Genomic DNA, 7723 nt, shown 5'->3' on the forward strand with positions numbered 1-7723 from the left:
GTGTTTTGCAGGGGAAGGAGGACGCAAAGCTGGAGCTACAACAGGGTGCAAAGCTGCTGGAGCGAGTCGTCAGTGATATCCTCTAGGTGCGAAGGAGCTGGGCATCTTGGATTCCGAGGATAGAAGATTGATTCAAGAAATGGTGGGCTGTAGAGAGTTTTTGCTTGCTTAGACGTTCGTCTCAGGCTGAGTCTGGTCTATCTAAGACCCAGCGGGTGATGCCCACATAGGAACCCTCTTTCCTTAAAGCCTTGCCATCCTTGTATACAAGAGAGGGCAATGGGGGAAAAGTTCTAGAAACACAAAAACATGTGTGAGGCTGTCGGGGTCAGCGTTTCTGGCTGTAATAACAGATATTTGGTTTCGTTAATGAAATCGAGGGGATCCCCCCTTTCTTTCAAAAAAAATTATTTCTTTGTAATTCTAAGGAAAAATACATGTTAATCTAGAAATTTATGCATGAAACCGTCCAATAAGAAATGCAGCAAAAAAAGGAGCAACTATGTATATTCACATCACAGTTCGCGCACATAGCTGCAAAACAGAGTCCATATATACCGAAAATATTAGCGCCACCACATTAGAGACAAAAATATTCCTTCTTTCAGTCTAAGAAGTGGAATCAGGCCGAGTCATTGCACATCACCAGTTATTATCAGCAACTGGGAAGGATAGAAAGTTTCAGGACATAACATCGTAATTGTCCATGTACCAAAATCAATAATAGGGAACACTGCAAATTCCATGCCAAATGACTAGAAGTCAAGACACAAATAGACCTTACACTTGCTAGGATTCTGACGCATGGTTTAATAGTGGAGAGGCCTATATATGCCACATGCCAAATGCCTAGAAGTCAACACACCATGGTAGGATCGTGACGCATGGTTTCATAATGGGGAGGCCACCTTACACTTGCAACTTAGAATTTTCATCTACGTATAACACCCAGAAAAAATATACACGTGTCTACAGTCAGATCATCGTGGAAAAGAATTTCCACAAATCAGCAACAGTTAAAAATTAGTAGTGCTTTTTCACAAAGTTCATGAGCCAAGATACTTGGTCCTTCTCATGCATAGCCATATGTGCAGAGCCAAGATACTTGGCATTGTTGACCACCAAATGAGATAAGGCAACAAAGAACAAACAACACTTCCTCAGGCACTAAGAGGGGTTTCAATTGCAGTATATATAGAAAATCCCACAAGGAGCTGCTACTTTGGAGGACCAAGGTACTAAATTACAGATAAAAATGTTATTTCTAATATATCTAGAGTACTACATGTGGTCACAGGTAAGTGTGTATCACAGTAAGCCACCCTATACAAACATCCCTCCTCAACCTAGCAGCCAGTTCAAGAGTCTGTAGGACCTGTAACAAACAACAACATAACATGAGTATCAAATAACCAAGCCTACTTTTTCTTGCAAAACACCTCTCTCAAGGCGAATGTTTTGTATCTATATCCAAAAATAAAACTGGGAGCAAGCGTGCAAACAATATTTAATCCACATTCTTTGCAAAATGTCACACAACTCAAAGTTAGCACCACAAACCCAGACATGCATCTCTTGTTCCAAAAATTCCAAAAACTTCCAAGTCTACAAATGGAAGATGGACACTTTGGTAAAAAAACATGGATGAAGTCTGTTCTCTACAACTCACACCACCTACTTACCAAAACAGTAAACTTGCAAAATATCAGAATACTGTATGGTTTGGTGTGATATTTTAGACATCAAATGTGTGTCATGTAAGAGTGTATTGCACAATGCACATGAGCTTGCATACTTAGCGATATCATTATGTCTGGATTTGAAATAATAATCTGTAGATGGGGCAAGTTAAAAGAGGAGATGTGTACCTCTTGTAATAACTTCTCCAAGTTCTGATAATTTTGCAGTCAAGTCTACGGTGCTCCGTTGTTCTTTGAGTGTGTGAAACACCCCAACCTATGGAGTTAGCCAAACACACCTCTTAGAGCTAGCATTTTGCTAATAATACTTCGGTACAAATAAATGGATGGCCAGGATCAAGCAAACCGTCCTCATATATAGAAATGAACTTACAGAAATACGAACTTCAGCATCTAAGGTTCCCTTGTATATGCTCATCAGTGTATTTTCCAGCTGATAATTGCAGGAAACAAAAATATTCTAGTCAAGACCGTGAAGCTACTAAAATCACAGAAATGAAATTTATTTTCAGTTCGTTTACCTAACAAATCTCTAATTCACTCACCTCAATTGTGGAAGAAACAGGCTTTCCATTGAAAGATTCAATAATATCACCTTTTTGGATTCCAAATTTCTCAGCAAGAGATCCTCCCGACACCTAATGTTCAAATGTCAATAATTAACTTTACACAGATGAGAAATTGAGCACTTTCAGGAAGTCATTACCTACCTCTTGAACAATAAGACCATCATCAATGTTAAACTTACGCCATAACATGTCAACATGAGCAGGTTCTAGAAGTTTGATGTCCTTAAACATCATTCCAAGATGAGGCCAGGCAATGTGCCTACATCAAATCAGATAATCATTTAACATATCTTTGGTGGAACCAGGCTTCCATCTAACGTGTTAAAAAATCAACAATAATCAAATATTTTGATTCAAATAGAGTTCAGAAAGGCCCAACAGGGATGAATCGTTCATAGTAGTTGACAAAAACTCATAGAGGGGATTTGATATTAAGTAAAAGTAACACATTTTGCACTCTCAGCGACGTTCTAGTTGTTTCTTCCTATCTAGGCCCCATCAAAGATCTAGTTCTTGATTTTCTTACAAATGAGCATTATTGCTAAATTATTTACTGTAGCCACATGTTTAAACACACACACACACACACACACACACACACACATATAGTGATACCATTCATCACCCAGGGTGCTGAATAAGTTATTCTTCACCCGTGGTAATCTTACGATCACTTCATAATAAAATTACATTTTAATTTTGGATAGTTACATTTCTATTGATTCACTATGCAAAATTTGGCATAACAAAATAAAAACATAGGTCATAAGACAAGAAAATTTACAGTTTATGTATATTTTACACTATGTTTTTACATTTGTAATTTTACATAACGTAAAATATTTTTTACGGCGATTATATATTTTCTTACAGTCTTTTTTTATATCAGAAATAAGAAAAAGATTACGAAACGTAAAATTATGATGCATTGATGGTAAAATAGAGGGGGGGTGAAGAATAACTATTCCTTACCCAGGGTCAATCCCATATATATGGTGAGGAATAGTTATTCTTTACCCCCTCTCTATTTTGACATCAATGCACCATAATTTTATGTTCCGTAAGTTATGTCTTATTTCCGACATAAAAAGAGACCGTAAGAAAATATATAATCATCGTAAAAAAATTATGTTATGTAAAATTACAAACATAAAAACATAGTGTAAAATACACATAAACTGCAAATTTTCTTATCTTATGATCTATATTTTTATTTTTTATGCGAAATTTTACGTAATGAATCAATAGGAATGTAACTATTTTATTCTTCACCCGAAATAATCTTATGATCATTTCATAATTAAATTACGTTTGCAATTTAAATAGTTACATTCCTATTGATTCACTACGTAAAATTTGGCATAAGAAAATAAGTATAGGTCATAAGCCAAGAAAATTTGCAGTTTATGTGTATTTTACACTGTTTTTTTACGTTTTTAATTTTACATAACATAAAATATATTTTACAACGATTATATATTTTCTTACGGTCTCCTTTTATATCGGAAATAAGACAAAATTTACGGAACGTAAAATTACGGGGCATTGATGGTAAAATAGAGGGGGGTGAAGAATAACTATTCCTCACCCAGGGTGACGAATAGCGCGACCCTATATATATATAACACGATGATGATGATATTTTCTTTGAGAATCTTTACACAACTTATGGTCATTAAATTTCATAAAAGTGAGAAAATAGATACTACTAAAAATAATGACTCCTAAAAATAGGTAAAAAGAACAATTAGGAGACACCACATTAGTCTAATACTATCACATCACTGAGAGAAAAAACATACTGATATTTCTTCCATGAATCCAAACAATTGAGCAAAATGGAAGAAGGTATAAAAGACCCAAATCTCTTAGGGTCGTTGACCATTCCGACAACTTCTCCACGCAGGTCAATAACTGCCCCCCCATAGTCAAACTGCAATAATTCATATTGGCAACATATATGAAAGTTTGCAAGAACAACAAATTTTTTATAACAATAGATTGCAATATAGAATATAAAGATGACATCACACAAAACTCAAAACTATACCAAATGTATATAATATATATTATCTAATGATAAGATATATCACCTCATTATCATCACCATGGCCATCTGGAGAACGGAAGTATACATTGTGGTGCCGCTCAAACATGGTTGGATTCAAATATTCTGCCTTAGCATATGTTATTCTTAGATTCAAGGAATTGTCTCTTCCCAGCCGAAAAACCTCTTGAGCAAATTCTACATCTTTTTCATCCAAAGATGGTAAGTTGATTGGTTGATCCACCTGAACGCTCAGGAAAGCGAGATCGTAGTGGGGCTGGACATAGACCAGCTGGCCCTCTGCATTGGTGCCATTTAGCAAATGAACAGTGACCTAAAAACGTTGCAGAACAGATTATATACGATTTTTGAATGGAAAGAGAAGGTGTGTTTTGTTTCCATTTTGTTATTAGAAAAGGCCAATAGCACACACACAAAAAAAACATTTGAATTGCAATACACCAGAGATTATTTTATATTTTTGAGATGGAACCAGCTGTAAAAGATAGTACATGCATATATAGAAATTAATAGAAGAAGCACATTGACTCACATCAGCATCTGTAGCATACTCTTCACCGCCTGACCAGACGCTGTAAGGAGCATCCTTTGTGCGAATCAGCCATGCAGTTGTCAAAACAAGGCCAGTTTTCTTCTCCTCATCCCAATCGACCCAGAAGCCAGAGCACCGTCTTAGCGGTCTACCATCTGCGTGATTCAAGCACAATGTATACTGTATGTTATAAGTTGCGCGCGCGACGACGGATCAAATAATCCAAATCATAGAGGGTACAAGGAAGGATGCACATAAAAGTACCGAGAGAGGATGAAACCCCTAGAAGAAATTTCGCAGCGTGGAGCACCGCCTTGCTCGACGGTGTGAAACCTGGTGGGAGGTTTGTAGTAATCGAGCGTAGCAATCTTCACAGGGCGGGGAGCTACAGGCAGAAGGAACATAAATATATATACATATCGAGGGTAATTAATTAAATTACTAGTAGTAAACTGATGAAAAATTAGACGGTGTCCGGGAATCGCGCGATCATATTCATACCTGATTCTTCGTCGAGTCTGGCCTTTTCCATCTTGGCCAAGTAGTCATCACTGAAGGAATCGGGATTAACCCCCGCCCACTGTGACGGATTAGGCAAGTCCTCGTCACTGTCGCTCCCCAGATCCACCACCTTCTTCTTCTTCGCCAGGGGATCGTCTCGGCTGGTCGGATCGGCCGCCATGGTCCTTTTGTTGCTGGATCTCTCCGCACCCGCGCCCATCTTCTTTCTCCGATCGATGGGAATCGACCGTCGACCGACCCTCTTGCAATCGCGCCGCTGCTACCGACTGTGTCGTGTTCGCCGTTGGGGTTAACCCTAAGCCGTACGTTGGGGTCGATCTGACCGTACACGGGGGTTTCCTGCTAATTTTTTGTGTACATGCGGTGGCAAAGGCGCCAACATCCGGCAGCTAGCTCGGAGGCCTGCGTGTATCTCTCGGCGGAAGGAGTATCGCGTCGTACGCCGGCGTACGGGGCGTGCGCCGCCTACTAGGGTTTGTTGCATCCCGCCATTTCTACAAGTGATACCAGCGAAGGGTGCGGGGGAGTGGAACGAACCGCCGTAAATCTTGCCAGGGAGTACGTACGTACGTACGAGGATGCATGCGTACGTACCCATATGGATTCCTACTTCATTTTCTTGTTAAGACTAGTAATAATGTACGTGCAATGCACGTTTATATTAGATAGGATATTAGTTGTACGTTATATTAGATAAGATATATATGTTGCACGTTGGTATTTGGTAAGATATTAATTACTTTTTCACGGGAATGGTACTCCCTCCGGTCCTTTTTAGTTCGCCTATAAGATTTGTCTGAAGTCAAACCTCGTAAACTTTGACCAAGTTTATAGAAAAAAAATACCAACATTCAGAATGTGAAATCAATAACATTAGATGCGTCATGACTTTAATTTTCATATTGTATAAATTGAGCATTGTAGATGTTAATATTTTTTCATATAAATATGGTCAAACTTTACGAAGTTTGACTTCAGACAATTCTTATATGCAGAGTAAAAAGGACCGGAGGGAGTATGATATTAATTACATGGCAAATTTCAAGGGATAGCGTTGAGTCAAAACGTGTTTATAACCAATGGTAGTGATGGGTAATTAGAGCGTTAAACGTGTTTGCTGCTCAACATTGGAGCGATTTGAACCGCTAGATAACATGATTTGACGGTCGAGATGATTTGGATCTGCCCATTTGAGTCTTTTTATATTGATATAGATATAGATGATCACCATTTCTTCTTAAGTTCACACCATGCAACAACTCTTCACAAACTAGCTGCATGTAGCAGCCAGTTCACTGCTTGACTGTTGTATAAGGGCATTCATCAGCAGGTAATACAGGCACCGTATATGCACTGCATACTTATAAGTTTGACTCTTGTGTACATGAAATTCTTGCATAATAATTATATTGAACTACTGCTATTTAACTTGCCAGCAATGATTCATATAAATATCTCAATTCAGGTAATGTAATTGCCCCTGAAGAAGAAAAAGTGCTTTGATGACAACTCTCGGGCGTTGAGTTTGGACAAACTTGTGAGCCAAATCAACGGTACGCATTCCAACAAAAAAACAATTCAACACTAGGCATGCACTGGAGTTCCAACGCCTTCCGGCAAAACTAAACCATGATTACATTACCAGAATTACCAGGAAGAGGTTGTGACACACAAACAGGAAGGCAGGGATGCGAGTTGCCGTTAGAGACTGCGAACAACAGATGAAATGACCAACATATCATACAGCACAGCCGCAACCCTCGTCGAGGATACACCGGACACTTCACTTCACTGTTCACATCCATGTGAACCGTTGGTGATAGGTCGGGGAAGAGAAAACACGGATGCAGAGTTCGAGATGGAACTTCCGTCTGTATACAAGTGCACGGCCAGTGCTTTGCTTCTCCGGTTTGGCTAACTCGGAATTCGCTCCATCAGGGCCATCTAAACTGCAATCCATGCCAAACTGCATCATGAACACGTCTTGTCAAAGCATTGCCTTTTGCATGAGATGAGAAACAGAGCAACCATAAGACAAATTTATACGACAAGAGCATGTTTAGCTTGCGATTCACATCCAGCATGAATCTGTAGTAGCAAATGACTGGAGCAGGGTATAACAAAGAACAGTTTGACAAAGTCCAGGGATCTCAAACTGGGACTCGCAAGTTTGGTTACATTTTCATTTCAGACCATGGCAACCATTAGTAAACCATGGAAAACACAGCATGCTTGTTTTTCAACAGATCAAGGCAACAAGTAATTAAGATTGTTCTAAATTTACTGACACGCCATCATTGAGACTAAGAAAAGTAGTTTTATAATGATAAGT

At 38.8% G+C, this 7723-nt stretch overlaps 1 pseudogene; it reads right to left on the reverse strand.

Annotated features, from left to right (window-relative positions):
- Window positions 1–1291: 1291 nt before the first annotated feature.
- LOC125530451 lies at window positions 1292–5590 on the reverse strand (annotated as a pseudogene).
- Between the last annotated feature and the right edge of the window lie 2133 nt (window positions 5591–7723).

The sequence above is a fragment of the Triticum urartu genome, unplaced genomic scaffold (genome assembly GCF_003073215.2).
Source record: "Triticum urartu cultivar G1812 unplaced genomic scaffold, Tu2.1 TuUngrouped_contig_6326, whole genome shotgun sequence".
Taxonomy (NCBI): domain Eukaryota; kingdom Viridiplantae; phylum Streptophyta; class Magnoliopsida; order Poales; family Poaceae; genus Triticum; species Triticum urartu.